Source organism: Pelodiscus sinensis, chromosome 6 (genome assembly GCF_049634645.1).
Source record: "Pelodiscus sinensis isolate JC-2024 chromosome 6, ASM4963464v1, whole genome shotgun sequence".
NCBI classification, from domain to species: domain Eukaryota; kingdom Metazoa; phylum Chordata; order Testudines; family Trionychidae; genus Pelodiscus; species Pelodiscus sinensis.
In genome coordinates this window covers 52,533,873-52,551,376 of record NC_134716.1, presented here as the reverse complement: position 1 = coordinate 52,551,376, position 17,504 = coordinate 52,533,873, and the positions used below count along the sequence as shown (strand labels likewise).

General features: G+C 45.3%; 1 long non-coding RNA gene across 1 annotated transcript in view; it reads right to left on the bottom strand.

Annotated features, from left to right (window-relative positions):
• Nucleotides 1–2,650: 2,650 nt before the first annotated feature.
• LOC142829868 (uncharacterized) overlaps nt 2,651–17,504 on the bottom strand; it is a 70,430-nt gene continuing 55,576 nt past the window's right edge. The window contains exon 3 of the long non-coding RNA XR_012904746.1: nt 2,651–3,076. This is a non-coding gene — a long non-coding RNA (uncharacterized LOC142829868). The remainder of the gene's footprint in view (nt 3,077–17,504) is intronic.

The window sequence follows — 17,504 nt, the reverse complement described above, 5'->3', positions numbered from 1 at the left end:
AGACAATAGGCATGTTTTGTGTTCAAGGAAAAAGTTATGCTTTTAAGGAGGGTGCCCGGGCATGGCAGGGATTCTCGTGTTTGGCACTTCCTGTTAACCAGGAATGCACAACTTTCCTTTCCACAGAAGCCTGCACAGGGAGGAAGTCCTGACATGGTGGGAGGGCAGGGGCTCACACCATGCTTTGTTGGGGGATGAGCTAATGGCCATGTACTGCCTCAGTGGTATCAGTTACATAGCTTCTCCTGCTTCATCCAGCTGGTCATGCACGGTGTCAGTCTTCTCTGACTCACACAGAATAATGGAGCAGAAGTTGACTGAATGTGGCCAGAGGCATGGACCTTATGGCTGACGTGGCATGGAAATACGTCCTATCCGTGGAGGATGGAATAAGGCAGGCGTCCCCAGAAACATTGAGAGAAGGATGAAAGACTACCTCTATCTTCTGAGAGAGTTTTATGGAGATGTGCAGGGAGGATTTATTTGCTTTCAAATGTATTTTATTTGGTACCTGTGTTTAACCTTTTAGTTACCAAGTGTTGACCAGCATTCCTATCCATCACAACTCATCAAGGAAACAAATAAAAGCCTTTGTTTGAAGGGTTTTTTTAATAAAAGCTATTACAAGGTTTTTTGCAGTACTTTAAAACAACCTCATTTTAAGCCACTTTCATCTTTGATTTTTTTTTAAAGTTACTTTGACGTGAAAAACAGCAGCCAGATATACAGACTTTCATTTGTCAGTTATTTATGAGACCTGGATGAGGAAACAAAAACCAACACATACTGAATATGGAGGGATCTTAGACGGTTACAGTTTTAGCCTCCAGAGTTTCAGTGGCTCATTAGAGATTCAAGCCAACACCTCCCTTTCTTCGCTTCCCCAAGCTCCCCTCTTATATTTTCACAAATACAAGAAAAAAGAAACTGCATTGTTTTTGTCAGTTCATTGATCAATTTAATTCTCACATCTTAGGAAAAATGCAGCCACACTGTTTGGTGAAGATCATGACAGAGATTAAGCAATGGGGGTATTTCATATGGCATGAATAGGAACTTTATGAAATAACATAACACAAGTCATCTTGTAGGCCTGAAATGTAAACATTATATGGAGCTTATTAAATGCATTCTAATATATTGAAGCACAATGACAGACAATGCTAATGTACAACCAGAAGCATAAAAGTAATCTTATTCTTAAAGTAAAACATTCTTACTTATGGGAAAGTTTCAAGCATGTTTCTAACATGTCCATTACGTAAACATAATGAAGTTTTTTAAAGATTATACTTGACTCCTATAGACTGCCAGTGATTTTGCAATATCACTCACTTTCACTGGAGTGCTATTGATCTAGATTAACTGTTTACTCTTTTATGTGTGCTTATGTGGGAAGTGAAGTTATAACCTTTTGTTCAATTCCAAGAGTTACTTCATTACCTCAAGTCTTCCCAGCTGCTGAAACAAAAAAGTTTTCAGATCACAAGAATACAGCTTCATTTAGCTATTTCACAATGATTCATATGCTGTAGAATGCTGGGATGGTTTTCTGCTGAAGTGAGAAACAAGAGTTGCTACTTGCAATGTAAGATCCTGGTACCCACCACTCACTTCCCCTCCTGTTCAAGTGCATCTGCAGTCTTTAAAGAGTTCCACTCCTGGTATCAGGCAGTACCCTCAGGGTCTCCTCCTGGCCTGGATGCAATGGTTTTGCCCTCTGGTCCGTTCTGGCTCCAGGTCTCCGGCTGGGTTGCTAAGTAATTCTATTCCCTTCTGAGCATTTATTGCTATTCAACTGTAAGCTTTCCCAATGTCCTGGGCAGGGGGACACACCCATACCCACCCATTACTCCAAGTCCCCGCACAGGGACCCGAAAAAATAGCACCCATATACCGCCTTGCCCCTTTATCTCAACTGCTTTCACTTTCCTGGGCCACTTTCCCATAGCCCTAGCCTTAAATGATGCTTCATCCTTAGCACACCTGTGTTCAGGTCCAACAGCCAGTCAGGAGCACTTAAATTCCCCAGTCCTCACCAGCACTGAGCTGCCCAAGGTGCACCATGGAGCCATGAGAATGAACTGCCTCTGGTCCTCAAGTCACCTCCTTTTAATATGGCCTTCCTAGGCACTGATTGTCTATTCCCCGCAGTTTCTTTAGGTCACTAGAAGGACTTAGCTCCGCTGTTCCTTACCTAGCATCTGGTAGAACCAATGAGGGCTCCAGCAGAGGGCCTCTGGTCCACCTTATCACATGCACATGATTCTAGAAGATGTGGAATCAATTAGTCATCAATATTTTCATAGAATCATAGGACTGGAAGGGACCTCAAGAGGTCATCGAGTCCAGCCCCCTGCCCTCAAGGCAGGACCAAGCTCCACCTACACCATCCCTGACAGATGTCTATCTAACCTGTTCTTAAATATCTCCAGAGAGGGAGATTCCACCACCTCCCTTGGCAATTTATTCCAATATTTGATCACCCTGACAGTTAGGAATGTTTTCCTAATGTCCAATCTAAACCTCCCCTGCTGCACTTTAAGCCCATTACTCCTTGTCCTGTCCTCAGAAACCAAGAGGAACAAATTTTCTCCTTCCTCCTTGTGACACCCTTTTAGATATTTGAAAACCGCTATCATGTCCCCCCTTAATCTTCTTTTCATTATAACTGGCTCTGGAATACAGCGGTACTTGAGTTTTATCTAGAAAATATAGCAACCTAATTTAACATGGAAGTAAACTACAGTGCAATTAATTGTGAAGGCTGAAACTTTATTTTAAATTACCCAACCAAGGTTACCACTCCAAGCTACCTGGCAGGATGGTTCAAGGGCAGACCTCAATAGGCAGAGGAAGTTACTCATCTTATGCAGTAACAACGGTTCTTTGAGCTGTGTCCTCCCATGATTGTGCCACTCTAGGTGTCAGGCTCATCCTAGCACCACAGGTTGGCGACTCGTCAGCCATGGTTCAGCCAGACTATGCATTCACGGCAGCATCGCGTGCCCTTTGCGCCGTTTTGGGAGTCTGCATGCAGTCCAGCTCCTGCCAGTTCCTCCTAATAGGGTTGCTCCTGAAAGGCAAAGAAGAGACTCTGAAGCAGGGAGGAGGGTGGGTCGTGGAGCACCCATGGGGGGGGGGGGGGACACCTCAAAGAACCAGTATTACTGCACAAGGTGAGTAACTTCCTCTTCTTCGGGTAGCGTCCCCATGGGTACTCCACTCTAGGCAAGTACAGAGCAGTAGCCTGGTCTACAGCGGTGGGATCAGAATTATGATTTCTGCCATAGAGAGCACTGCAGACGCCAGTGCTAAGTCATGAACAAGAGCATTGATAGTATAATGTTTCACAAACGTTATGTCCAAGGACCAGGTTACCACACAGCGGATATCATGTAGTGGGACTCCTTTGAGGAAGGCCGGTGATGTGGCCGTCGCTCTAGTGGAGTGAGCCTTCATTGAGGTTAGTATGGGCTTATTGCGTAATGAGTAGCATCGTGCGATGCATTTCACAATTAGTTTAGAAATACTCTGCACCGTTAAGGGTTTGCCTTTAGTTCGTTCGTCCATGCATAGTAATAGACATGACCGTCGGAAGGGACGTGTTCTCTCAAGATAGAAAGCCAACGCTCTATGCACATCCAAGGTATGTAGTTGGGCTTCATGATGAGAGGCATGTGGTTTAGGATAAAAGGTTGGGAGTATGATGGGCTCGTTGACATGGAATTCGAGTTCACTTTTGGTAAGAAGTTAGGGTGGGATCGTAGTATTACTCCATGGTTGGTAAACAGTGTAAGAGGAGCGGCCAAGAGAGCAGCCAACTCACCCACCTGACGTGCCGGCATGATAGCTAGCAAGACGACGACTTTCATCATGAGTAGCCATGTCACAGATGGCTAGAGATTCGAATGGTGGGTACACGAGAGTGTCCAAGACTACCTCCAAGTCCCATAGCACCAGAGGTTTCTGCGCGGAGGGTATAGGTTTGCGAGACCTTTTAAAAGTAGTTTGGTCATGGGGTGAACAAATACTGAGTAACCCTCTATCGGTTATCTGAAGGCAGAGATTGCTGAGAGATGAACTCTGATGGTCAGTAACACCAGGCCCGAGTGCTGAAGTTGTAGTACATAGTCCAGGATACGATGAATAGGGATGGAAAGTGTATTGAGGTTATTGGCAGTACACCAGGTATGGAATCGAAGCCACTTATAAAGGTAAGTTGTTAAGTGTGGAATTGAGTTTACTGTGCATTAGCATGTTCTTCACCTCTTAAGAACAGATGACTACTGCTCGGTGGAACCAGCTAGGAGCCATGCTGTGAGATGTAGCCAATCGATTTGAGGGTGCATCATTGCCAGACCTCGTTGCGTCAGATGGTCGGGTCGTTCTGGCAAGTGGAATGGAGATCATAGGGACATTTGCATGAGAAGAAGCAGCCATGTGTGCCTGGGCCAAAATAGGACTATAACAATGACTGTGGCTCTGTCCATGTCTGTCTATCTTCTCCAGTACTTTCGGAAGAAGTGGAATTGGTGGAAAGGTATAGAGAAGATGGCAACTCCACTGCAGCAAGAATGCGTCCCCAAGGGACTTCGGTCCCAGCCCTGCTCTGGAGCAGTATTTCAGGAACTTCACATTGGTGCTGAATGCAACAGTTCCCTAGCTGCGTGGCTTCTGCGCAGAGGGATTTGGATCTGGCTCCGGCTCCACCCTGACGGTTGATATAGTAAACTGTGGTCATGTCAGTAAGGACTTGAATAGTATGACCATGAATTGTGGGTAGCAATATTTTGCATGCATTGAATACTGCCCTGAGCTTGAGGAGATTGATATGTGGAAGAGCTTCCCGTGCAGTCCATTGATCTTGAGCATGATCTCCCGCAGTGGGCTCCCCATTACAACATCCATTGTAATCTGTATTATGGGTTGTGGCCGGTGGAAGGGAATGCCCAAGATCATGTTGGTAGAAGAGGCCCACCATGTCAGGGAGTGTCGCACTATTGGGGGTGCCCCCTCTAGCCTGTGAATGTCCTGGTTGCCTGGGCGGTAGATTGACACTATCCAATGTTGGAGGCATCTGAGATGCAGCCTCGTGTGTTGCACCAGATAAGTTGTGGCCTCCATGTTGCAAGCAGGTAAGTCTGGGGACTTTGGGGCTGATGGAAAGAGTGTGCACAAGGCTTTGTATTTTGTGGAATCTGTCCAGAGGAAGATAGGCCCTGGCTGTTATAGAATCTAATCATGCCCAAATGAACTCAGGAGACCTTTGCCGTGTGAAGGAGGACTTTGGGACATGGATCATGAGGCCCAGAGCTGTGCATAACTTTCTCGTGATATCGGTGGCCTGAAGTGCATGATCGTAAGTAGGTGCCTTGATTAGGCAATCATCTAGGTAAGGAAATATCATGATGCCTTGGTGGCGTAGATATACAGCGACTACTGATAGAGTCTTCGAGAAGACCCTGGGCGCCGACGATAGGCCGAATGGAAAGACTCTGTATTGAAAGTGTTGCATGGCTTTGATGAATCTGAGGAAGCGTCTGTGTGCTGGATGTATTGTCACATGGAAATAAGCATCCTGAAAGTCGAGGGAAGTAGACCAGTATCCCATGTTGAGCACTGGAATGATAGATGCTAATGTCACCATCTTGAACCTGTGTTTTCATAGGTATCAACTGAGCCGTTGAAGGTCCAGGATAGGCTTCCATCCCCCTGATTTTTTCTTCAGTGAGAAAGTAATGAGAATAAAATCCTTTGCCCAAGCAATTTCAGGGCACTCTCTCCACAGCCCCAATATGTATAAGGCATAGAGCCTCCTGCATTAGGAGGGCCTTGTGAGATAGGTCCCTGAAGAGGGATGGGAATGGGGGAGAGGGTGAGGGAAGGGGAAGAGAAAGAAGTGGTATTGTGTAGCCAGATGTTATTAGCTCAGACCCAATGGTCGGTGGTGATGGCAAACCACCTGTGTTGGTACGGTCGCAGACAATGGTCAAACAGCTTCTGTGATTCTGAGTGACATTTCAGGAGAATGGTCTGAAGTCCCTCAACCAGACCATCAAACTGTCTGCCTGTTATTTTGAGGATTGGGTGTCCTACCCATCTGAGGAAGCTGTTGGAGTGGTTTCCCCCGCTGTTGTGGTTCATACTGCCTATATCTGGGTGTGGAGTATGAAAGAGGCTTTTGCTTATAACACGGCGTGTAACATTTATGGGATACAATGCCAAGAGTCCTCAGTCATCCTCGAATCCTTGCCTGAGTGGAGGACTTGATCAGTCTTTTCGGCAAACAGACTCTGCCTGTCGAAAGGCAAATCCTCTACCTTTGTTTGCAGTTCCTTGAGCACCGAAGCCATCTGGAGCCAAGAAGATCTTCACATTACCTCCAAAGTTGCTATGGTATGAGCCGCTGTGTCCGCGATGTCAAGGGAAATTTGTAAAGCCACCCTTGAGGCAGTATAGCCCTCCTGGACTTCTGATTTTAATTTCTGATGCTTGTCCTTGGGTAAGTTTTAGGAGAGTCACTAACTTTATAATTACAGTAAACTTCCAATAATCCGGCACCTTTAGGACCCAGGGGGTGCCGGATTATGCGATATGCCGGACTATCAGAAAGGGGCGCTATGAGAGGTCTGGGGTGGGGTGAGGTGAGGCGGATGGGCCGGGCAGCGCTGCGGGACCAACCCAGCAGCACCCTAGCTGCTCTGCCCCAGGCATCCCCAAATCAGCCGCTGCTGAAACTGACCAGCGGCTGACTCGGGGAAGCCTGGGGCAGAGCAGCTCCAATTGTCCGGCTGCCTGGAGCACTTCTGGGTTCCAGGTAGTGCCGGACTATCAGGAGTGCCGGACCCCTGGATGCCGGACAACTAGAGTTTTACTGTATCAAAGTTATGATTGGAGAGGAGGGCAGCATAATTCACCACTCTCAGGGTTAGCATGGAGGACGAATAAACTTTCCTTCTGAATAGGTCTAAATGTTTAGCCTCTTTATCGGAGGTGGCATTTTTGTATTGTGGGGTCTTGGCTCTTTGTTGAGCAGCATCAACAACCAACAAATTAGGTTATGGGTGCATGAATAAGAATTCCATCCCTTTAGAGGGAACAATACTTTGTCCATACTCTTATACGTGGCTTGGGAGAAAGCTGGTGTCTGCCAAATTTCATTTGCGATTTCCAAGATTGTGTCGTCTAACGGCAACGCCATTCTAGACTTTTGCGACAGTGTTGCTTCTGTTGTGCTTCACCCACTTGCACTTCTTGCATCTCTGCCACTCTCTTAAACACGTCATGGAATTGCCAGATCTCATCCATGGGGGAAGAGTCACCAGGAAAAACTGATCAATCTTCTTCCTCTGGACAATGCAGTCGGGAATTGGGTGCGTTCCAATGTCGGTATCTCTTCTACTTCTGGTTGTCGTACTAGAACAGGTGCATCTCCTGAGGGAATAGGTCTCCTTGTGGGTGGTTGAGGAGGTGTTGGCAACCTGACACTGCTATATGAACACTGCTGATGGCAATGAGGGGACGTAGAACAAGAGTGGTCTAACGAATAGCAGTGTCAATGGTGGTAGTCACAATGTCGATGGTATCGGTCATAGTAATACCTCCTTGGGGAATATGCAGGCGAGTACCTTCTTCTAGCCACTTGATATCTGGAACACGATCATGTGTGTGATCTAGATGAGCGAGATCTACTTCTCCTGTACAATGGGGAGTGTGAGTGCCTGCAGTATCACTGTGGCGATGGTGAATATTGTGGTGAGTGCCTGTGTTGCTGGCTAGTTAATGTGGCCTGGCTCTCATTCTGTGATGGCACTGAGAAACTGGAGGCTGGCGAATGAGGCTATGGAGAGAAGACAGCTGGTTCTGGGCTAGGAGAGGGCGTAATTATCCTCCTAGACTTATGCTTGGCTTTCCCCAGTGTGGGAGAAAGTCGTCTTCAGTGCTCTGGTACATCTTGTACTGGTGCCGAAGATGTAGGTGGAAGCGGCACTGTTGTTTGCCGTGCCAATGCATCAAGTGAGCTTGGTGCGGTTGGGATCAGTGCCGAGCTTGATGTTGATGAGGCACACTGAGGGTGCTGCGGGTGGTGCTGAAGCGCTCGGTACCGCCGGACTCCATGTTGGGAGTATTGCTGATGTCAGCACCAGTGCCGTGGTTGGTTCCAACGCCTGTTGTCAGGGCCAGCTTTAGGAAGTACAGGGCCCAATTCAAACCAAATTTTGGTTGAGCAAAAAAACCACACAACCCAGCACAGACCCTTTATATCTACAGGGCAGAGTCCCACTTTCCAGCCAAACCCACGGGCCCTCTCCCCCTCCTGTGGCACACAGAAGCCACCATATTCCTCTTCTGGGGCGAACACCTCCCCCCACAATGCACCTAGCACACTTCCAGGTTTAGGGTGTGGGGCCCTCTGGTTTTAGGGCGTGGGCCCTTTTAGGCGCGGAGCCCGATTAGGGGGAATCGGACAAATCGGCCTAAAGCCGGCCCTGCCTGTTGTGATGCCAGTGCTGCCCTGATTGGTGCTGCTGTCTTTTGCTTTGTCAGCTCCGGTAACAAGTCAGATCTTGGAACTGTGGCTGATGCCAATATCGATTCCCTATGTAGGGTCGGACTCGGCTCCGACATGCCGCAGCTCTCTTATGCCTTTGAGCGTGGCAGTCAACAGCCGATCCAGATGTCCCTGGCTTATCACCCACACGTCTGAGCCAAAGATATGTTGGGGAGATGACTCTGCCTGTTGGTGTTCCTGGGGATGTTGGAGATCTGGACGGCTCACTGTCAGTGGGCTGCAAGGCCTTACTGAATAAGAGCATTTTCAATCACATCTCGTGATTGTGCCTGCTCCGAACCGTCAGCTTGGAACAGTGCGGGCATTTCTGAGGGATATGACCCTTGCCCAAGCACTTAATGCAGGTTGAGTGCCTGTCCGATGCCAGCATTGCATCGCAGCATGTTGTGCATTTTTTAAACCGGGGTACCCTGACATTTCGAGTGATTTAAAGTAAGAACCGAAACTTTGAAGATAAAATGACGTGTGTGTGTGTGTGTGTGTGTGTGTGTGTGTGTGTGTGTGTGTGTGTACACACACACACACACACACACACACACACACACACACACACACTTTTTTAAATGACGAACTATGAGAATAAAACTATATAACTGTTGACTAAAACTACAACTAATAATTTACAAATGTTACAGATTTTTTTTTCCCATTCAGGCAGAGGAGAAGGGGTTCGCTCTGCCTGCAACCATGAACAGTTAGGAGGAACTGGTGGGAACCAGACCGTGTGCAAACTCACAAACGGCGCAAAGGGCGTGTGACACTGTCGCACATGCGCAGTCCAGCTGAACCACGGCTGATGAGTCTCCAACCTGCAGCATGGGGACGAGCCTGACACCTAGAGTGGAGCATGCACGGGGACTTTACCCAAAGAACCAATGTTCTTGGGTACTATCAATTTAATGGTTAGTGTAAAGGCCATACTCCCATGTACAGTCAGGCCGGACAAGGAGTGCCACTCCCAACCCATTCCCTTCCCTATCTCCATTGTGGAAGAGGGGATCAAGGCAGTCACATTCTGAGAGAAACAGTTATTTACCCTCTTAGCGTGCATAATTTTTCCTTAGAAAGGATCTGACTGAGAGCTGTGTAGCGAAGTACCCAGCTTTCTCATCAACTGCCATGGAGCTACTGAAGCAGTGACAATTGCCATTTCAATCTTCCCCAAGACCAGACCTCCAGATGGAAAGTAAACATCCACACATCAATTTGGCAATTTTGCCTGAATGCCACCTTCTAGATCCCCAAACTATCATTCAGCTTAGCCCCAAGCCTCAAGAAGATCCAGAAACCAGATTAAAGTTGAGAAGGTTATTACTGAAGCAGGGAACCAAACATGGATTCTCACCAAGACATCAAACAACAACATTCCCCAGCAGCGGTAGGAGAAAGGATCCAGTGCTCAGAAAACTCTGCAGTACATGTCACTCCGCCTTGTAATGCAAGGAAGAAGCAGCTTCTCCACACACACACACACACACACACACACACACACTTCTTGTTAAGTGCTCTTCTCCCCTCACTGCTCTCAGCCCTATCAAATGTGCACCCCAGTTCGCATCTGGAGCGCTTATTAAAAATTAATCCTACAAATACAATAGATGGTTAGTCATCAAAAACAGGCCTCAGTAAGGCAGAGACTTGTAAGTCTAGAATGTTGTGTTTTCTGAAAAGCATTTAATGCTTTAAGTTGTTTGCAGCTCTTCTAGCTAGTTCACAAAAGCAAAGAATCTTCATCTTGAAAATAAAAACCAAACCTTGATTTGGAGGTTCACAAAACCCAGCTCACTTAAAAATTCTGTAAATGAGGCTGTTCCCTTTGGAACTGATCCAGTGTTCACTGAAGTCAACAGAAGTCTTTCTACAGACTTCAGTGAATGCTGTACAGGCTTAAGCTGGAGCACACTGAAATCCTTTGCTCCGCAAAGTCCTGCTGACTCGTGTCTCTGCCTTAGTAACACTACAGAATGCTTCTGGAGTGTTACTAAGAATGGACTTTATTTCCTGGCCTCACCCACTGACAATGGTTACACACAATGATGCAGGGTCTCAGCTAATAATTGATGTACAAGGGGCTTAATCTTCACTTCTTTTCCAAGTGGTCTGACTCATCACTTCCATTTTTGTTTTCTCATTCTGAGCATGTGATTTGCTTTTACAATACAGTTGTGTTCCAAAGTACAGTTAAATGTCACTATTTTCTTAACTAAGAATTATGCACTTGCAAGCTGTGATGGAATTTCCACATTTACTTTTCAGGCTAAACAGCCCAAACCAATTTTAAATATGTTTTTAAAATGGACAGAAAACAATGCAAGCCTGAGGTGTTACAGCTAGTGATTTTTTCCAAATTAAAACAGAATTCTCCATGAGAACATTGATGGCAAAACATCTGACAAGGCAAAATAGTAAACAAGGCTGGTTGAAAAAGAAAAAGACCTAGACTTTTTATTCAGATTCTGAAAGGCCTTATGGTCATAGTAAAAAGCCTTATTATTCCTGCTGTTCTCCAACAGACCCAGGTGACAGGAAATCAAAATGTCAGTGAAGAATAGAACAACAGGAGGAGGAGAACCAAGATACACTTCTAAAAAGGTGTCAGGACAGAGATTGTAACATCTAATGTTGGTTTGCATTATTTGGGATGGTAATCACTCATTTTCTGTGTAATAAACACATGATAATGAGATATGGAAACACAAAGCATACCCCTCCATAATACAAACAGAAGGAGGAGAGTTTGAAGCTGGCACTTTGAAAAGCTGTTATAAAAAATGTCAGGGCTTAAACACAATGAAAAGGATTTGTGTGTTGTGTATACTGTAATGATGTTATTTACAGGAGCTTCCCTGTTGACAGCAAGTCAGCATGGTGACAAAACAATAAAACAGTCATTAAGTCATGTATTTGGGTGACAACATTTTAAAATGTTCCAGATGTTTCACTTATTTGTAGTGGCCCTGAATGCTATGGCAAAACCCACACTTCTGTGATTTTTTTTAAAGTACAGTGTATGTGATCAATTGTAAGTAAAAAGGCTATGACAGTATTTACTGCTTAAAACATAGGAAAAGCTAATTTAATACGCTACAATAACAAATTTATAGGTCACTTTTCCCATTGACTTGAATGGCAAAACTCTAGCTGACTCAGTGGAGGCAGTATAGGGTCCCTTTTTGCTGGAAAAAATATATATATTCAACTTGAATGCTAGATCAATTTCTGATGGTTGAGCATCAGAGTCGTACATCCTGGAATGCTGAAAGTAGAAAGACTGTTTAAATACTAATGTAAAATGTAATCTAGAAGATTTACTTGGCATTGCTCAGGTCCTTAACTCAATTTTTTTTTTTTTGGCAAAGTAGAAGCAAAAATGTGCATGCTTAATTTATCATTGCTTTGGGCATAGGCGTGTGCACAGGGTGTGCCGGGTGCGCCCAGGCACACCATAATGTCTGGGGCCAGCCACCAGCTACTGGAGGAAGAGGGGGATTTGTGACAGAGCACCACAGCCCCTCACTTTAAATTCCCTGCAGCCATCTACTAGGCACTGTGGGGCAGAGAGCGCACATGCGCGGCATCTTCAAACGCCGCGCAACAGGTGAGAGGGGAAACGCCAGGAACTTTAAAACCCAGTGGCCCAGCTCCAAAAGCAGCTGGGGCCCAACTACAGACGGCTGCCCGAGCCATTTTGGCAGCCCGGGCCCTAACCTACAGCACTGTGCAGCACCCTGGGGGCGCTCCCTACCGGCTCTGCAGCACCACGTAGTGCCCCAGGGGCATGGCACCCCACCCTGCAGCACCATGCGGTGCCCCATGGGTGCCCCCGCCCCACCCTGCAGCACCGCACAGTGCCCCAGGGGTGCCCCCATCTGTTCCAGCAGCACTACATGGCATCTGGCCCTGCAGCACCATGCAGTGCCCTGGGGGTGCCCCTCCCCCACCCTGCAGCTTGGACTGGCTCTGACTGCAGCCCGGCAATCTGTAAGGCAGAAGCTGAAGGTAAGGGGAGGGGGGGGGGAAAGAAGGGGCTTTTGCAGCGAGGGAGGGTGGAGGAGGAAGAAAGGGAAAGGGGCTTATACGGAGGGGAAAGAAAGGGGAAGGCACCAAAGGGACAGGGTAGAGGAGACAAATGCTGGGGGGGGGGGGGAGTGGAGACAATGAGGAAAAGGGCAGGTGGGGAGGTGTCAGTGGGAGGGGGGACAGGGTGATGCTGAAAGAGGAGATGGTAAGGGCATTGGGGATTGGAGGGGGAGGTGCTGGGAGAAAGCTTGACAGAAGGGGTGGGCATGAGGAAGGTGGGGTTGGAGCAAGTCATGTGAGGGCACAGGGGCATGAGGGGAATGGGGGCAGAGGGGGTGGGCATCAGGGAAAAAAGGGCAAAGGGGGCAGGGGCAGTGAGGGAAGGGACAGGCACCAGGAGCGTGCAGGGGTAAGGGAAGGTGCAGGTACCAGGGGATTCTGGGGGTGAAGCAGAAGGGCAGACACCTGCAGGGGAGGGACCAGCACCAGAGGAGAGAGGCGAGGGAGGTGTTAGATGAGGGGTAGCTCACATGATCAGAGTAGGGCTACTAGAGGAGTGGGCACAGGGGGGAGAAGGGCTGGTGGAGCGTAGGCAGGTCTCAGGAAGGCTAAGGGTAGTGAAAAGGGCAGAAGTCAGGACAGCAGAGGAGGGTGAGGCATCAAGCACCAGGGGAGCTGATGGGAGCAAGGGGAAGAGATATGGCAGCAGAGTGGAAAGGTAGATATTTATTAATAACTTGGGTGCCACAATGGCACATCCAAACAAGCCACATGAATTCAGTACTGGTGCACAATACAAAAATTCATTCTGCTCATGGGAGGAAACTCTTAGAGGGAACCAGAGAACCCCTTAGTTTGAATTCTCAGAATCCCGCTTCTCTGCCGTGTATAGACGCAGGCAGTTACTTCGGGCTAGTCAGTTTCCAAAATGGCAACCGGCTGGGATTATGCTAATCAAGTGCAGGATATTTAAATCCCGTGCTTCATTAGCAACTTCAGTTGCCCTCAGCCTCCCTACTCCGAACTAGGGGGTTAGTGTAGGCGTACAGAAATAGATTAGTAGATTAGGTAGAGCCTCAGATGCTGCAGTCCACAGAATTATGCTGACTATGGCTAAATAGAGGACATATATATATGAACATTTAGCACCTGAAACACTGAGGTGTGAATCTACACATGTTATTAGCCTGCCAAATACATGTTAGCACTGTTCACACAGTATCATCAATAAGTGCACTTTGACCTAGTACTTTTCAATAACTAGATCAAAGCACATTACCAAAAAAAAAAAATTAATGACATGCATTACCAGTTAAATATGGAGTGTACACAGCTTGTGGTGAATTAAAATTGTTCCTATGCTGGTATAATGAAGGCTAGCTATATGATCTGGATAACTTGTGTATGTAGGAAAAGGAGCTGCTTTTGTGTCATTAGGTATTTCAGGTGCAATTATTCAGACCTAGGTATTTTTCCAATTTAAATGAAGGCATTGTTTAACCCATCCTGAAGTGCCTAGCAGATTTGCTTTTAATTTTCAAAATTGGATACTCACCTTTTTTTTTTTCTTTCCAGTTTTGTCCATTGTAATGGCCACATGCCAATCCAGACTCAAGGCCATTTAACCTCCTCCTGCTAGCTCTGATGCAGGTTTTAAGTGGCTGCATCCATGAAGTTAGTAATCCATGGGACTCCTCTTTCTCCTTAAGTCTCTTGCACTACTACATATGATAATCTACCCTTTTCAATATACAACCCACCTTATGTAGTTATTTTGCCCGCAAAATTCTCTTGCATAGCTCCAAAGAGGCAGCTTAAGTGATCTGCAGTGTCTTTCACTAGCTCTCTCCTCTACAAGCAGTGTTAATGTCACACTGGGGATAAGAGCCCAACAAGTATTCCAAATTCAATTTTCCAGGGAGGGTGGGGTAGACCAGAAGAAGTTAAAACTATGCACCAGAAAATACAATTTTTGCAAAGTTATGCCTGCAATGACAAAAGGCATGCCAGATTAGAGTAAATTTAGAGGTTTGAGGTTTCTGTGAAAAATATGCCCCTTTCATGAATACTTTAATATCTAAGCACAGTCTAAATTATCCACCAGACCTAGTAAGGAGACAAACTTTTTTCCTGTTTGGGGAGGAGGGTAGATATATCTGCTAAGTGAAAACAAGACTAGTCTGGAGCTAAATCTCCTCATTTCCTTTAGCGTTACCCTTCTCCATCTACAACAATTGAATCCACATCTTACTGTCATCAATTGCTATATTTAAAAAAAAAAAAACCACTGAATAGTTTCTAGAAAACAAGACAGGAGTGTGAAATGGTCCTGCTTAGGACTTGCACTTCATACAACTCTGAGTGCTTTAATACTAAATGGCTGTGACTCTCAGCCCTGGAACCAATAGCTACTGTACAAGCATATAGATCACGCCACAGTAACATTTTGGATGACCCCAACAGCTTCCCCCAAGCCATCTTCCCTACAGTGTCCAGCCCTCTCCTAGAAGGCTCACAAAAGATGTGTTGTTCCTCTTTTAAAGAGACAGTATACTGTAGCTACACCCTTCCCTTCAATCCGTGCAGTGAATTGGTCTATAATAAATGTTTTCACTTTTTATTAAACAAAGACATAGGTTTAAGTCATACAAACATACAAGGAATAAAGAGAGTTTCAAGCAAACCTAAGTAAAATATGTGCTTCCAAGACAGACTACAACAGCAATTTACAATTTTTGCCTCAAGAAATTCTCCCCGTTAGAGAAGAAACAGTTGACCCAAGTGTGGATGGGGTAAATGAACTATTTTATTGCTGATGCACATTTACCTTGGACCCCCACCCAATACAATGTTCCAAGTAGCCATGATTTGGCACCAGTAACCTCCTTTATCCATTCTAGTATGTTAATTCACGTATCTATTACTACTTTTCCTAAATCCTTATTTAGCAAAGTTAACTCCGATACAAATATTAATAAACAGATGATGAATACAATTATACCCACTCCTGTTTGTTGTTTGCTGCATTTTAGTTGCTGGTTTTCAGTTAAATCAGCATTACATACAGTCTTAATCAGCATCTTGGGGGGTGGGGGGGAGAGGAAGAGCCCTGACCCTGAAAGTGTTTTTATAGAGTAAGAAAGACAACAATACACACTGTTCAGTGCAATCATCTTTCTAGGCTGCAAGGACAAAGGGGGAAACATGTTTCAAGGGCAATGCCTGCTGTATAGCGATCACTTAAATTTTCAAATATTTCAACACTTCCCATAGTCTGCTTCTAAAGACTGAAACTGCTTTGGTTAAAGAAACCCACAGAATGTGGGGCACAAGAGCTCTGTATTCCTGAACTCACCCAATGAAAGACATCTCTCCCCTTTCTTTTTCTAGCTGCTTAACTTTTTGAAATGTTTTCTTTGAAAAGTACGACCAGAGAAAGTTTTTTCCCTGCAGGGTACAGATACCAAGCTATTAAGTGTGGACTTCATAGTGTCTTCTCCTTTGCTAGTAAATTTTTACAATGCAAATTATCTCTTCATGGAATCTCAGATACAAATCAATGGCCTCTTGAATTTGGCCACACCTGGTATAAGATGTGGGCTTCTTTTCTTTGTCAGGTGATAACCTGTAAAATCTGTGACCTAAAAAGTGTTTAAACTAGACAAGTGAGGGCAAGATAACAAAGGACAATACCCATGAGTTTCTATAATAATTCCCCAGAGTTGAGGCATACATCCACAATTATATTAATCCACAGTGTGTGACTGGCTTTCATTAAAGACCATTCTCAACACTTTTACAATAGAGTAACAATAAGTAAACTATCAGGAGATTCAGTTGCTCATAATTAGAGGTTCAGATCACCACTCACTATATTGATGGCTTAGATTACCTTCATTTTCTCTGCCTGATGACCAGGCTGGTCAGACAAGCCAATACATATTCACGTGTGAAAGGCATAATGTGTCTGTGTTGCTTGTCAAACTCATTTTTAAGAACAAATTCTAGCACATATTTAGAACTTTGTAAGCACCTGAGCATGGATCATGCAACAATATTAATCAGTGAATTACTAGTTTTGCCAATGCCGCCTTTTGGGTAGGCCATGACAGTATGTTAGATGTACCAAGTATGTCAGACCTGACAAGAGTTGCTAACAGAGTAATGAACCTCCAAGAAGCTCGTGTCACAATGAATGAGTGAGGGGACCAAAAACGCAGCTCAACGGCAAGAACATAGGTTATGATTGTTACTGTGCGTCATTTTGTGGCAAAGCTAGTCAAGAAAGAAAGCAGCAGCAGCTGCCGCCAAGCCCCTCTCAGAAACAATAACACCCATGTTAGCAAATACCTGTCAGTCAAAAAAGCAAATCAAGACACTTTGCAAGTTGTGAAATTTCACATGAGACAGCTTCTTACTTATTCCAGATGTCAACATATACCGATTCCAATATGCAGGACAAAGTGAGAGCTATCAGCCAAGGCAGGCTGCCAAGACACAAGGACTTGATTGAGAGAAGAAAAGAGGATTCTGTAAATCAGTGGCACTCAGCAACCTCCTAATGATGCTTAACAACTTTCAGGACTGGGTACTGGTCAAGAGGATTTTCAATTTTATAAAAATTATATACATGTTTCTCCGTTAAGTCAGTGTGATATATGATGGGGTTTGCCGCTTGACATCCCTTCCTGCATTAATGTTCTTTACTTATTGGGACCCTGCCATATCACATGATTTAATATATGGTTGGTGAATATATGCATCTATCTAAATTGCATATCATGTTCCATGTTGTCCAAGTAATCTACTGCCAGTTTTCTCAAAGTGATTTTTTTTATGAATAGAAATAAATTTAAGTTAGCTCAACAATTTCAATATTTTTCTTTTGTATCCCAGAGCATCTTTATAA